The sequence below is a fragment of the Lissotriton vulgaris genome, chromosome 9 (assembly GCF_964263255.1).
Source record: "Lissotriton vulgaris chromosome 9, aLisVul1.2, whole genome shotgun sequence".
NCBI lineage: Eukaryota > Metazoa > Chordata > Amphibia > Caudata > Salamandridae > Lissotriton > Lissotriton vulgaris.
This window is the reverse complement of record NC_141697.1, coordinates 684,586,715-684,602,747: the sequence shown is the minus strand read 5'-3', so window position 1 is coordinate 684,602,747 and position 16,033 is coordinate 684,586,715.

Below are 16,033 nucleotides of genomic sequence, written 5' to 3'. Positions count from 1 at the left end.
TGCTGCGTTGTGGAGCACGCATGAAAACAGCAACAGGCCTAATATTGTTTATGTACAGTAAGGTCCCCCTTCCTTTTTTTAAAATGCCGTTTTGCAACTTCTATATGCGCTGATTTAAGCAGCACACATAGAAGTTACAAAATGGCATTTCAAGTTTGTTTATGTGCAGGAAGGGGGACCTTCCTGCACATAAACAATCTTCCTCTGCATACAGGAACCCTTGCATTATGGTGCAAGGGTGCCTGCATTGGCGCAAGGCTGCCAAGTTTAGCGCCACCACAGGGGGAAACGCAGGGCTGCACCATATTCTTGTAAATATGGTGCAGCTCTGCGATTCTAAAGTGGCAGAGTGAGGTGTTAAGCCAGGGAGGCTAATGCATCCACCTGTCAATACCCTTGTGAATATGCCCCAGAGTTTGTATATAGCACACATACACTCTACAATGGAAAACAAACACATAGCGCATACATCTATTACACGTGCATAAGCATATAGAAACACAGTCATTCCTACATAAAAGTGTAAACTATACAAGGGCATAACAGAAGACTTTGTATACATTCACACGTGTTGAGCGTTACAACACACTTAAAGGCCCCGGACTACAGGAGCACGAGCAAACAACGAAGAGAAACAAGCACAGAAAGTACATAAATATGTGAACAAATGTGTGCGTGCCACTAGTACATTTATTTGGGGGCCTATGTATGAAATGGTGTGCATCGCTCTTGCACCATGCAAGAGTGACACAAACCTTAAGTCCCATTTATGAAACCCCGCAAGGCCACTTTTCAGTGACTCCATAAATCTGGAGTAAGGCAACGCAGCGTAAATCACTGCATTGCCTTACTCAGTCCTGGGAAGGCGTTCCATGCACATTGCATGGGTGTTCCCATGCAACTCCTAAGCTTTTTGACTCATTCCCCATTTACCAGAACTGGGAAACCTGGGAATGTGCCAAAAAGATACGCCTTCCCAGGAGAGGCATGACAATGAGAAATATCTTCATTTCTCCTTGTTACTCCCTCTTTCGATGTGGACTGTATTTTGCACAGTCGAGGCCGGTGTCAGAGGGGCGGGGGGGTACAATAAAAAAAGGAGAAAGAAAAAGAACGTATCTGCTGCCTGCAGCCCTTCGCAGCACCATCTTCTGCTGCTCTTGAGGCTTCTCTGCAGGTAGAGGCTCCAGACTTCCTTGGGGCCAATCCTGAAGTTGCTCCCATGCATGAGAGCAGCTTCAGGATGGTCTTGAGCGCCGATGATTTGCACTCTCAGGGAGTCTGGGAGCCTGTTCTTTGCTGTTTCCAACCAGGCAATGCAGCTGGGTTGGAGAGAACTTCAGTGTGGATGACAGTCTGGCCAGCCTGAGATGGCCAGCTAAACCGCCATGCTCACTGATAGCAGTGCAACCACTCTCCATTGGAGCCTGCTACCCCCCTTGCCCCACCCCCACACCCGGTCAGGAAAAAAAAATAAAAGGATAATAAACCTGAGTTTAATACCGCTTTTTTTTTGGCGCCCGGGATTCTGCAGCACTCATAGATAGAGAAATATGCCTCTCAGGATTGTGTTTGTGCAGGAAAGTGACCTTACTGCTCAAAAACAATCCTGGTTTCAACACAAGCACACTTACACCATGGTGAAAGGGTGCCTGCATTTGTGCTAGGTTGCTAAAAGGGCATCAGCACAGATTAAAAGGCAGGAATGATTCGTATTGCCTTAAATACCGCACATTCCTGCCCTTTCCCTGTCATGCAGTGCAGCACAGCTAGGTGACTTGCTGCGTTGCACTGCATTACTTTTTCATAAATAGGCCCCTTAGTCATTAACTGGAGTGAAAGGACTGACAGAGTCTGTGAGTTCGGAAAGTTGTGGCATGTAATAACACAGGAAAAATGCGCTGTGGAGGGAGCAGTAGACGGGACGGGAGCGGGAGGGTTGAAGACGAAATAGTACCTCGATCATGTTCGGAGCAGCGGACGGGCACTGATTAAGTTGAGCCAATCTGTGCTTGGTCCCTACGCCACAGAAAGAAACGGAAGTGAGAATTTGTCTGTAGTCGCTAATTATGAGGTGTCAAAGAAGGGTGTCACAGAAGCCAACACATGGTAAGCAACGGGCAGGCTGCTAGCCCTTTATTGTAAACAATAGTGTCTCGCAAGAGAGCACATCCACTAGTGCATACTCTCGCAGACGCTACCCTAAACATGAAGAATGTCAAATGGGACACATTCTGTCAAAAAAGAAGCAAAACACAATGAACGTCATACTGTCAAACTCCAATGGCATCTTGCAAACAACATACACAACCTAAAAATGAGCACTACATTTGAGGATGAAGGTAAAATTGAAAGTGTCAGCAAATAATCATAATTTGTTGATCCTGGTAAAAAAAAAAGTGTTTTAACACATCAGGTCTTCTTTAAGGGAGTTTTACTTTTCAGACATGGAATGAGTGAAATATCACTTTATTCTTCGAATACCAGTAACAGCAAGAAGTCCAAGTGAGATTTGTGCAGCATCCTGAAAGCACAACCTGCTTGGAACAGATGATCCTTTTACTGGCAGTGAAGGTTGGGAAACAGCGTTGGATACATTACAGGAGAATGCACTCAGCAACCCTTATTTGCACACACATTCAGTTTGTATAGAAGTGAGGTGTCCAAATAATTAATGCCAACTGACTCAATAGGCTTTAGGCCAGCTAATGCTTGCACAGTGTGTTCAAGAGAGACATAAGCAAAAAATCACTAGACTTCAATAAGAGAATAACCCTTCTTCACGTGGGTAGATAGTTAATGCAGAACTGGAGTCCTGACATAGTGGACACTATATAATCTACACTAAGGGGGTGATTAGGATGCAGAACAGCACATGCATGGATTGACTCCTTTCTATCCGGTCGCTCTTCTCAGGTGTGGGACGGCAACTCTCGCTCATACCCCCTCCCACTCACATGTGGAGTTCCTCAGGGGTCTTCGCTTAGTCCCACCCTGTTTAATGTTTACATGGCCCCTCTTGAAGATGTCGTCACCCCCTACGGGATAAAAATAGTAAACTATGCAGACGACACCCAACTTGTCGTCTCTCTTTCCCACCTGGATAAACACCCAGACAGCCTGCTGAACTGTCTCCAGGATATTCACACCTGGATGTGCGAATCCTCCCTGAAGCTGAACGGTGCAAAAACCGAAATTATGCTTCTGGGCAACAAATGGTCCTCCATCCCTCCATCTGTTTGGCCGGACGCCTTTGGTGATATAACCACACCAAAAACAGAAATCAAAACACTGGGAGTCTGGCTGGAACCGGACCTCACCATGAAGACCCAGGCAGCCAAGACCGCTGGAACATGTTTTGGCCTCCTGCGGTCAATTCGCAAAATTCTCCCTCTCCTCCCCCCCCTCTCCAGGAAACTTCTGGTTCAAGGGCTCATCTTAGCCCGGCTTGACTACAGTAACGCCGTCTACCTCGGCGCACCGGAATTCACCTTGCCCAAACTCCAACGGGCACAAAACGCTGCGGCGAGGCTCATTATGAACCTCCCTCCCAGAGCCTCTGCCAAACCGGCCCTCAAGGCTCTGCACTGGCTTCCTGTCCGCCAGTGAGTAGAGTTTAAAGCCCTGTGCACCAGCCATAAACTCATCAATGGTGTCGGCCCAGCCGCCCTGAAAGACTTGGTCGCACCCTACAAAGCCCCCAGAACACTTTGCTCTGACGGCGAACATCTGGCCATAGTTCCAAAATTTAAGAAGGCTCGTACCGGTGGCCGTCGCTTCTCGGTCAAAGCCTCTGCAGGATGGAACGCACTTCCTCGCAATTTGCGTCTGGAACGCTGTCACGCCCTCTTCCGGAAAAAACTAAAAACCTTCCTATTCCCCAAATAGTTCTCCCGGTCCTCCTCCTCCTGGTTCTCACAACTCTACAGCGCGGGGATGCCTACGGGTCACCAGGCGCTCTATAAATCTATAAATAAATAATAATAAAATAGTGGAAACCGGACCGCCCGACAGCCATGCGGCGGCCCCGCAACTTAAATCATGATGCGACCGCCACTGCGGCGGTCGCATCAAGCATTCTCAACATTTTGGCGGGTGCTGCTGGCTGCAGCACCCACCGCAATGGTGAAATGCCATGTTGTGCACCATAGGTGCCCCCCAAGTGCGGCCCCCGCCCCACCACATCCCTGGGGGCCCGTGACAGGCCCCCAAAGTGAATCCCCCCCAAGCCTTTCCATGGCGGCATTGCCGCCATGGAAAGGTCTTGATTTCCACACATCCCAATATGGATGGCTGTGACTGCTAGGCACTACCCCCATATTGTGGCCCAAGTCCGCCCGGCCGGCAATCAGAACGATTGCCGACCAGTGAAAAAGTGGCGGACGCACTTTGCATCTACCGCAATACCCCTGCCCCCGGGGGTACATCGGGTTGAGATGGAGATCCGCCCGCCATCCTAATCAACCCCTTAGTAGGAGGTCCTTAGCACTGAATATAATCTAATAGAATTCAGTACGGATTCTGATCACTTTCTTGTCTTGGAATTATTTCAAAGTTTCGTACAGATGAAAATTAAAATAATCTAAAAAAAGGATAATCAATTGTAGTTTTAGATTAGTCTGTAGTTATGGTCGGTTTTGCTGGTCGGTCATTCGTTATACTTCTATTTAGCAATCTAAACCGCAAGTCATATAAAAACTTAAAGAATGAATTACTATAAGGTTCTGCCTATCATGTCAAGTTATGTTAACTTTCATGAGTGGGTAAAATGGATACGCAAGGACGGGCTGCTAGGGATAACGACAGTAGCTGCTCACTATCCTGTCATGCTAAGGCAAAACTCAGCAGTTATGTCCTGCACATCGGCACTTTAATAGCACATAGTTTTGCCACTGGCACTTTATTGGTAGAATTACCACTGACCCCTTAGTAAAGCACATATATTTTGTCCCCCACTGTGGACTTGCACACAGGCACTTTACCCACTCATAGTCTTGAATAATGGTTTTCATCAGTAGAATCACAGCTGGCCCCATCGTAAAGAACACACATACTAACCAATCAGGGACTATGTCAGTTCGCGGCCAATTACCCTTGAGTCGTAGGAAGGCGTTGGGCTGACTGGTTCACCTAACTGCCTTTTATCATCTGTATTCAGCATTTTAACTCATATATTCATGAAGGGCAGCAAATAATGAGAAGATTCACCAATCAGATGTACAATGGTTGCAGCTGATGTATAATAAGTTTTAGACTTCTTTATCAATGTTTTGTACTGTATGATTTGAGCCCGTGTTTATGGTTTTAATTGACTAATAAAGAATTTATTCATTCAATTATTACACACTGCATCTGGCTAATTATCTGATGGTAGTACCTGCTGAATCGCAAGGACCTGGCCTGGCAGTTCGGGCTGGACTGTTCCCATTGGGCGCAGGGTCAAGACTGATTTGCATATGGCTGGGTCCAAACTGGAATGGCATGGTGAGCAAAAAAACAATGGATTTAGGCCCAGATCTCTGTACTGGGGTGAATGTATGACATTGTTCTGCATTCTGTCCATCAGTTGTTCTTTTTCCATTTGTCACCCCGAGTGGGACGGGTATGCCCAGACGTGGGTCCTGTGCTCTCCATGTCACTGGAGTCAAACTATCTTGGCTGATGAGGACTGAAAGCCGGAAACCGGTCCTAGGATGCTTGTTTCCAGTCCAGGGAGGACCTGGCCTGGCAGTTCAGGCTGGACTGTTCCCATTGGGCGCAGGGTCGACCGATTTGCATATGGCTGGGTCCAAACTGGAAAGGCATGGTGAGCAAAAAACTATGGATCTAGGCCCAGATCTCTGTACTGGGGTGAATGTATGACATTGTTCTGCATTCTGTCCATCAATTGTTCTTTTTGAATAGTAATATCACATTTCCATTAAAATCACAAGTTAGGATATTAATGACATTAGCATACATTTCCAAAATTAGCTCATGCCCAAGAATAGAATTATATTTAAACTCGTGTTTTTTTGTATTCGTGGGAAATAGATATTGACAATCAATTGTTGACTTTTTCTCCATCCTCCAAAGATCAATAGTTGTGTTGGTGATGGAGCAGGGTTTTGAGAAAATAAAACCTGCCTGGATTAACTCCTCAGTACCAATTACTAACAGTGTGTCTGTGTAATTAACGTACACATACACGAAAACATGGGGAAATGTTTTGCGCATGCATGCACTAATGCAAAGACTAATGCGTGCCAGACCAGGCCGCATTTGCGTTTTGCTTTTCTAATAAAATAAAATAATGCTACTTTTGCACATTACTGCTCTTGCTAGGAATATAACGTGGGATAATGCAATGGTGGGTGGTAAATAGTGAGAAGTGCATTTTGTGAAATTAATAATGTCTGTGTTTTGTTCATCATAGTAAAACAAGTATGGGACTACATTTCTGCATGCCAGTTGTGAGTTAAAGAAACAAATTCAAATATATATTGATACAAACACTGTTCTAATGTTATTCACAAATACATAATGGAACTGGATGTGGTACAGTGACTTTATGATGTCAATAAAGAAATTTTCAAAAATAAAGAAACAAATTCAAATAAATAAACTGAAAATCGCGCTCTGAGAGAGAATGGAGAAGGCAAAGGCTGATAACCTTCAAGGAATATGTATATCTACCAAGTAATGGAAGGATGGTCATGAGAACGAGAGGAAATGTACAAACGTCTTTCGCGGAAGCGGCAGAGATGAACAATGGAAGTGTAGAGACTTTCAACATGTTACTTACTGGAGGAAATGCGTATTCATAAGACGTGGTCTAACGTAATATGAAACGAGTAAGACAAAGAGCGCCATGAAATTTTGAACGTGACTATGGTGGTGTGATAGAACCCCCCCAAATCAACCAAAATTGAGACTGAGTTTCTGTAAATGTTTCAACAAGTGTGGGTTGGACATGTAGGTTTGCGGGTATAATTGAGGTGCTCTAGGTTGTGTGGGGGTCAAAGGCTTTAATAGAACATAGAGGGGGATCATCGATGTCTGTTGGTTTGCTGAAGCTTACCTGTTTCCTGTTCCTGTCCTGTATCCAGTAACCTGATAATCTTTGTACCCTTAAATCTGTCTCAGGGGACCCCAGCAATCCTCGTGGCCACGGGGTGGTATTTCTCTATATTTCCTAGGTTAATATTACCTAAATGATCCGTACTTTGCCTAATAATTTGCAAATGTATTTGTTCTTTAAAACTACTGTTGTTTCGCCTATCCACTCCTTCATTTGCATTTATTCCTTTTGATATGAGTTTGACACTGTTTGCATTGATAAATATGTCTCCCTCTCTTTGTGATTAATGCATGATTTGATTTGTGAATATGTACATGTTGAGCTCCTATTTTCTACATTATTTGGTGATAAACATTATTAACCTTACACTGAGTTTGCTGACTTCGGAACACAGGGTTCAGGGTTCGATACCGCCTCCAGCGGCAGCTCAGCTCAACTCAGCACCATGTGACTCTGGACAATAGCTCACTTAATTTCCATGATGGCCCCCAGCGCCATGAGACCCGTAAGGGTGAGTAGTTTGCGCTTTACAAATACGGATTTATTTATTTATTTATAGATAGATAGTAGATGTTCTTACCTTCAACTTCTCAACTTTAGGTCCATCGACCAGAGGAAAGGAGTTGAGATGTAGGCTCAGTTAGGTATTTAGAATGTTAGATACAAGCCTGTAAAATGAACAACTGATTTCAAGTGTTCATTATTTTGAAACTCACAGCGTCTTTCAGTGAATATCTGCATGTTGTTTGGGTAAATGTGAATGGGTCTGTATTATTGTGTTATTATTGATTATTGGTCCCTGATTGGCGCTGGATCATTGGTACTGAGCTAATAATGGTACATTTTATGTATATTATATAATAAAGTGAGTAAACCTTTACTTGAGTAAACTTTTTGTTTTAAATTTTGTTCAAAGGTCTTTAAGTTGATTAAATTAAACTACAAATTCTTTAGGATTTTTGTAAGTAGACCACACAATGTTCATATGAGAAAGTAAGGAAATGTTCACCACTAGTTTTAATTTGTCTCTCTATGCAGATCAAAAGCTCTTTTTCCTGGATCCTACCTGTGCATTCATTAGTGTTAGGCATTATGTGAAAGATTTCTATAAATTAGAATTGAAGGACAATTGACGTAAATGCATATTATTCAGTAGACAAGACTTTATTGATAGTAATTTTCAAGTTAATAAGTTCATTTGGTATTAGATGTTCAGGTCCCTTGAACTAACGCCCTCTCAAGCAATGTCGTAATTCTTGACTAGTTATAATCTTGATCCATTTGTCTTAGTTTATTGAAACATAAATATTTTGCAATCAGTGACTTTGTAAGAACTATGGGCCCTATTACGAGTCTGGCGGTCCAAGGACCGCCAGACTTGTGGTGGCGCGGTGGTACTTGATCCAGCCACCACTGCACCAGCAGTCGGACCATCCAATTATGACACAGGCAGTTGTACTGCCCTGGACCCGCCGCTCTGCCAGGGAACCACCGTTTCCTCGTGTAGTAGTGGCGCTCAGCGGCAGCAATATGCTTGGTGGGAATGGCACGGTCCTACCAAGAATATTACAAATTTCCTCTCAGCCAGGCTTTTCATGAAGATTCCACTGCCTTTGAAAGGGCACCACAGGGGGAACCGCCAACAGCCCACCTATCAGACCACTGAACAGTTTTAATCTAGCGGGTGGGCGGAGGTGAACTTCAGTGGAGCGGTGGGCGGCAGATTTTTGATGTAGGACGTCCTGTTGTCCAAACAGTACAGATAAAACCCTCATTAGGGTAATGACCTTCACACTAATGAGTCCACTAGAGCTGATGTTCTTTAATTCAGAAAAATGTCTTAATAGTTGTAAGTTTTTTTTCTAATTTGTACATTGGATATAAATACAACTTCGTGGTTTTGAGATCATAACATTGCAACCAAAATGGTAATTTAGTTGTTATGTGGAGTATGTTCAAGTGATCCAGATATCCAAGTTGTTACAAAACGGAGTTTTTTTATCATGACAGGCAGTTTTGGTTTGATTCACGTCATCATGTGTGCTTTAAATTGGTTGATATATTATAGTTTCATTTTTTAAGACTGGGAACCTAGGTCTTCAGGTATAGAGCCTCTTCGCAAGGAGTGCTGAACAATCTGCACTCATTCATAATTTCCTTCCCAGCTGCATTTGTTGTAACAATGTTTTCTATAAAAGCTGTTTGGAGAAAATATTCAATGAAAAATATTGAGATACAGAAATGTTGTTTCACGAATACTGGGACTTCAAATATATCGTGGGCAGGCAAATCAAAGGTAAGACTATTTTCAGCTTGTAGTGTTGCTTTTGTTATCGTTGTGAAAAATATCTATGTAGGAAATATTGTACAGAATATAGTTTTTTAGTGTTAATTAGTATGTAATGTATTGTATTTTTTATTGTATGTGTTAATAATTTAGTTAATTATTTTTATTAATGATACGTTTTGAAAAAAAATTTAAGTTCACTTTTTTATATCCATTCATATTTTTAAATAATTTTTGAAATATTTTATTAGTAGTAGGATGTTGCATAATTAAGGGATAAAGGTGGGGAGTTTTATGTATTTAAATTAACATTTTTAATATATTGTTTGAAAAGATTTGTAAATTCATGTTTTAGAATTTTGAAATGTATTTTATTCTACTGGGCTTTAAAAAAAAATGACAATTTAATATTAAATAAAAATATATTTCTATGGTATTTATTTCATTTAATTTAGATTTTTAAATAAATATATATATATATTACCTACTGGCGGTCGCCAGTAGGTATATATAGTTAGGATTTTTTCTCTATGGGATTTTTGAAAATTCTATGTCTAATAACTTTGGCGTTTGTGGACGGAATTGGCTGCAATTTTCAGGAAAATGGAACATTTTGTTTCTGGGCAGCCCCTGACAATTTGGGGGGGTTTCATCAAGGGGGGGCCGAGAAAAAAGGGGGGTCCCAAAACGCGTTTTTCCCATGTTAATTTCCATAGGGCGGTTGGCCTCACTTTTAGCTCGAACGGCTGAATGGATTTGCACGAAACTTGGCAAAATTGTAGGGACTGTTAGCCCGATGTGCCTTTGCTAGTTCTCAATATATGTGCTCCAGTGGATTTTGAGTAATTTAAGTTCAAAAAAAGATATATATCTGGGCGGAGCCTAACCACACATCTGATCTGATTGGCTGTCAGCACTTCATCCAAGAAGTGTTGGCAGCCATCTTGGGACTAATATACATGATAGCACCTCATTAAAAAGCATTGTAGTTAATGGAGGGTTTTAGGACTTTAGTTACATTATAAATCATTTGTTGATGGTACCATACTCGTTTTAGGAATTGTGGTGGGTTCTAAGGTAATTTTACCATGTGAAAAAACCTTCTGCTGTGATATCATGAATATTGTTTGAAAGAAAACTAATATCTCATGATTTTCCCACAGTGGTTTGGAAGGGGATCTATAAGCTAAACTGAAAGCATATTTTCTGTAAATTCACATTATCTTTCTCAGTCATGTGAAAATGAAGTCTGACATTCTCAGTAAAACATGTACATCCAACAAGGACAGAGACTGTCAGTTGATTCCTTTGTGTTCTACTGCAGCCTCCTAGAGTGTTCTAAAGAACAACTAAAGCGCTAACAGTCCTACTTATTACAAAGGTATGGCACACCTGAAGCCATCTTGATTGGAATAAAGTGGTAACTCTTAAAACATTTAATTTAAAAAGAAACAACATGAGGGGGTATATTTTGCCATAGAAAGTATGATTAGTGCTGCAGAATGAAAAATTAGGGCACATTTTGAGTGACTTCTCAAATCCTTTTCTATTTCATTAAAACATTCTGACATGCAGTCTCCCAAAATGGCCACCAGAGACAAAAGAGCCCAAATGTAGCCCAAATATCACCCAGATGTAGCCCAAGTATAGCCCAATGACAGAATGTCCCAGAGTGTTCTAAAGAACAACTAGAGCGCTAACAGTCCTACTTATTACAAAGGTATGGCACACCTGAAGCCATCTTGATTGGAATAAAGTGGTAACTCTTAAAACATTTAATTTAAAAAGAAACAACATGAGGGGGTATATTTTGCCATAGAAAGTATGATTAGTGCTGCAGAATGAAAAATTAGGGCACATTTTGAGTGACTTCTCAAATCCTTTTCTATTTCATTAAAACATTCTGACATGCAGTCTCCTAAAATGGCCACCAGAGACAAAAGAGCCCAAATGTAGCCCAAATATTACCCAGATGTAGCCCAAGTATAGCCCAATGACAGAATGTCCCAGAGTGTTCTAAAGAACAACTAGAGCGCTAACAGTCCTACTTAATACAAAGGTATAGCACACCTGGAGCCATCGTGATGGGAATAAAGTGGTAACTCTTAAAACATTTAATTTAAAAAGGAACAAAATGAGGGGGTATATTATGCAATAGAAGGTATTATTAGTGCTGCAGAAAGAAAAATTAGGGCACATTTTGAGTGACTTTTCAAATCCTCTTCTATTTCATTAAAAAATTCTGACATGCAGTCTCCCAAAATGGCCACCAGAGACAAAAGAGCCCAAATGTAGCCCAAATATCACCCAGATGTAGCCCAAGTATAGCCCAATGACAGAATGCCCCAGAGTGTTCTAAAGAACAACTAGAGCGCTAACAGTCCTACTTATTACAAAGGTATGGAACACCTGAAGCCATCTTGATTGGAATAAAGTGGTAACTCTTAAAACATTTAATTTAAAAAGGAACAAAATGAGGGGGTATATTTTGCCATATGAATTATGATTAGTGCTGCAGAAAGAAAAATTCGGGCACATTTTGAGTGACTTCTCAAACCCTCTTCAATTTCATTAAAACATTCTGACATACAGTCTCCCAAGATGGCCACCAGAGACAAAAGAGCCTAAATGTAGCCCAAATATCACCCAGATGTACCCCAAGTATAGCCCAATGACAGAATGTCCCAGAGTGTTCTAAAGAACAACTAGAGCGCTAACAGTCTTACTTATGACAAAAGTATGGCACACCAGAAGCCATCTTGATTGGAATGAAGTGGTAAGTCTGAAAACACTCAATTTAAAAAGGAACAACATGAGGGGGTTAATTTTGCCATAGAAAGTATGATTAGTGCTTCAGAAAGAAAAATTAGGGATCATTTTGAGTGACTTCTCAAATCCTCTTCTATTTCATTAAAAAAATTCTGACATGCAGACTGAAACATGCACTTTGAATACCAGCAGCAGACGTCCCTGGTGAGCAGTAGCTTTACTACAGTGATCTAATGTGCAACTAGAGTGCTAACATTCAGAATTTATGGCAAATGTGTGACACATCTGAATGCCTTCTTGATGGAACCAAAGTAAACAAGCATTGAAAATGCAATAGATCTCGCCCTCGTTTAAGTTAAAGCCATTCTGTTTGTAATGAGGTGGCTTTTTAGCTTTGCTTTTATTAGTGTTTTTTCAACTTTCATGTAAATAACATGCATCTGTATGCATATCAGTATATGTATGCATGCATTTAAGTTTGTATTCATATAGATATACAGATGATATATGTTTATATATGTATGTATATATATATATATTCACTGAAAAAACCATAGGCTATAGACCATATATAGTTAGGAATTAGCATTTACAAAACCTTGAAAATTCACTGAATTCACTGACTTTTTGTGTAAACTGGCTTCAATTGCCTGGGATGATGAACTCCTACTTATTACCATGGATGTATCTTCTTTGTATACATCAATCCGACATCGTGATGGTATTAAGGCTGTTGAACACTACCTTGGTAAACGCCCCATTGAATGCATACAACATAACAAAATGATTGTTGGTATGTTAAAGATCTGTTTGGAACAAAATTTCTTTGTTTTTAATAACCAAATATACCAGCAAATGAGGGGTGTGGCCATGGGGTCTTGCTTCTCCCCGAGCTTTGCTTGCCTCCATATGGGGCTTTGGGAGGAGCAAGTCCTGATGGGTGAGCACATGGAAATAATGCGACACAAGGTTGTGCTCTACCTAAGGTATATTGATGACCTGTTTTTCATTTGGAGGGGAACACATGATGAGGCTACTGAGTTTGCAAACCTGTTGAATGTAAATAATCTGAACTTGAAATTCACATCACACATTGACAAGGAAAAGGTTACTTTCCTAGATGTGGAGGTATATGTCAGGGAGGGAACTCTGCAAACTAGACTGCATAGAAAGGCGACTGCTGGCAATACGGTTTTACCCGCCAGCAGTCAGCATCCCCAACACCTGATCCGCAGCATCCCCTACGGGGAGATGCTAAGATTGCGGAGAATTTGCAGTTCCGATTTGGAATGCGATCTGGCACAACAAGCCAGTAAGGCGAGATTCCTGCAAAGAGGGTATAGTAGTACTCTGATAGAAGGAGCTATTAGGCGTACCAGGAACATCTCGAGGGAGGATGCACTCATGCCAAAAACAAAACCCAATGCAGAAGGGGATAACAATGAGCGTATTACATCCAGAGCCATTGTGACCTATAGTAACCAGCACTCCCAGATTAGAAAGATTCTGAACAGAAATTGGAATCTGGTCAAGGGTGACCCTATCATAGGGGACCTGGTACCAGACAAACCAAGCATAACATTTCGCAAATCTCCTAGCCTTGCTAGTGCCCTAGTCAATAACATGCTAGAGCCCACCAAGTCCTGGATGGATAACATCACTGGCTTCAAAAAGTGTCTTACCTGTAAGGCGTGTCGCCACGGAGTCAACAAAACCCAGGTCCAACGTCCCTTCTCAGATAAACCCTTTGTTATCAACAAAAGATTAACTTGCAAGACAGAATATGTTGTCTATGTCTTGCAATGCCCTTGTGGATTGCAATATGTTGGGAGCACACGCCCACCTTCACACAAGCGCATATTGCAACACTTAAGGGCAATCTCTGGGAAGGATCAGGCCTATCCAGTGGCCAGACACTTTGAAGCCATGCATGGAAGTGATCCCAGTAGCCTACAGTACTTCCTGGTTGACACAGTGTTGCCTCTGAAAAGAGGGGGTAACCGGGACGCAAAATTGCGCCTCCTGGAAACCAGATTCATTCTTGAATTCAACACTAAGAGCCCGGGAGGTCTTAACAATAGCGAGGATCTTTATACTTGCCTCTAGTTGAACATAACATATTCTTCCCCCCAAGTACCTTTCTGGATGTATATAGTAAATCCCCCCTACACTGAGTCTTTACGTGCTTTTATCTGACTCTGCTACCTGCTGTTAACTGTAGCATGTTTTTAATCATTAGTATAAACACTAAATTCCCTTTACAAACACTTGTTTGCTCGGCAGTAACTAAAAGAGGTTGCTTTATAAAGTGCACATTTTCATTATGACCACTTTGTGAGATTGCTTTATATATGCCCACTTGGGCACAATATCTTTTCATAAGTGAAGGCTGATGCGTGCAGTGATGATAAATGAAGGTTCCTTAAACTATATGTGCCATATATACTGAATTATTTTTTTAGGTATATATATGTAGGTATGGTCATTGAGTTTACCAATTATGGTCTAATATTTCTTAACCATGTGTGTATATATATGAAATATGACTCATTTACAGTTTAATTAAGACTTATATTTTTGTAATCATGTATATATGTATATAGAATGAAATCTATTTATATTTATATAAGACATTATAGGAACAATGACTACACTCAACCATTGCGTTTTTTGCACATTGGAACCTTTCGGCCACTATGCCCTTTATCTTGACCTGAATGAATGAAGTATGTCTTCACTTTCCATGATTTTTTGAAAAAAATGCAATTTGCACAGATGTAATCAATTATGTACTTGCACTTTAAAACCCTCGTTTGTGTTCATGACACTTTATGTGAGCAAGCCTCTCTCGAGGTGAAACGCATCATGGCGATGTTGCAGGCTTTAACTTTGGCACTGAATAAACCACTCTAAGAAACTGCACCTACTTTGTGGTCTCGCTTCCTTCGTTGTTCTGCAGAAGGCGGAGTATACTGCGACCTTTGGACGTATATATATATATATTCACTGAAAAAACCATAGGCTATAGACCATATATAGTTAGGAATTAGCATTTACAAAACCTTGAAAATTCACTGAAAAAACCATAGGTTATAGACCATATATAGTTAGGAATTAGCATTTACAAAACCTTGAAAATTCACTGAAAAAACCATAGGTTATAGACCATATATAGTTAGGAATTCGCATTTACAAAACCTTATTTTACTCACACAAAACCATTGAAATTCCATATATAGTTAGTTGCACTAACTATATATCGCGCACCCGCAATCCACTGCTGATGATGTCACATATTACATCATTCATGACATGGTCAGTGACATCACTGATGACATCACTGATGACAACTTCCAGTGACTGTATGTTTCTGTAAAGTTAAAATATGTCTTACATATTGAAGAATGAGTGGATGTATAAGTGTCTGGATGAAGGATTTAGTAGGTGCATGACTGACTGTATGAGTGAGTGATTAAATGTGTCTCACTGAGTGCATGGGTTAGTGACTAAACTGTCTTAATTTGTGCATCATTATGTCTGTTGTTCTGTAAACTGTTGCATGTGTTGATAAGTAGCTGTATGAGTAACTATATGGGTTATTGATTGGTTGCCCACGTATTTGTATGGGAGACTGAGTGTGTGTGTGGGTGGCTGGGAGGTGTATGACTCTGTGCATAGATGTGTGAGCAGTTGATTCACTAGATGTATGGTTTCAAAAGTGCATGTGGAAACAGCTGTATGGGCGGTTGACTGTGTGCAATAGTGTATTGGTGAGTGAATGGATATCTCAGTTCTACATGTCAAAGTAAGTACATATGTAAAACACAGTACATGTGAGAGTTGACATATATAAATAACTGTGCATAAGAGCCAGTGAATGTGTGAGTGGCTGTATGGATCATTGTGAACTTGTATCA